Raw genomic sequence first — 784 nt, 5'->3', positions numbered from 1 at the left:
GCTGCTTTTAAAGCCTCCGCATCTTCACTATCGAGTAGACTTTCGATAGACTTCGCTTCAATTCGGCTTATTAGTCGGTCACCCCCTTTTATGAAATGGCTCAATTCCCCTGTTTCCTCGGTAAACCGTTCGAGGTCAGAAACGGCCTTCCTCAAGTATTGGGCGGTTGCTGTGAGTACTTTTACCCACTCAAGTGTTGTGGTGTGGGCTCCCACTAGAGAAACTTTCGGGCAAGCTCCGGGGGTGGAGGATTCACCTCCATGGAAGGTGGGTTCTGAACCCCATTTTGATTTAAAGCTTCTAGGTTCATGACCGCTTGTCTGACAATACTGTTGGCGGCCATTGTTTTTTTAAAAAAATGAGAGAATAGAAAAAAAATTTGAAAGCTGAGAAAACTACGATAAAAAATTCTGCTTTAAAACAAATATTACTCCGGTATCTAAAGTTCGCGGGTTTCGGGACCAGTTAAGTATTGGGAAAAGCAAAATGTCAAAAAAAGAGAAGAAGGAATAAGATGTAACACGCTTGAACTGCTGTAACATACTGTCTTTATTTATTTTTTTCCGAACCTTCTAAAACAAAAATAAAAAGTGAATTAGTCAGTCCATTACTGTGAAAAAGAAAAAGTAATTCGTGTTGTTTCTTACCTTTTACTACCTTTGGTATTTTAAGGTTTTTGTCTTTATTGTGTTCGGTACATCTCTTATATACATTCGATCAGCTGATCCCCTCAGTCAGCTAACATCGAAATAACAGCTGACTCATACCGTAACATATGCATATA

Source organism: Halyomorpha halys, unplaced genomic scaffold, assembly GCF_000696795.3.
Source record: "Halyomorpha halys isolate HHAL.00 unplaced genomic scaffold, Hhal_1.1 Scaffold541.1, whole genome shotgun sequence".
NCBI classification, from domain to species: Eukaryota; Metazoa; Arthropoda; class Insecta; order Hemiptera; family Pentatomidae; genus Halyomorpha; species Halyomorpha halys.
This window is presented reverse-complemented; position numbering follows the sequence as displayed.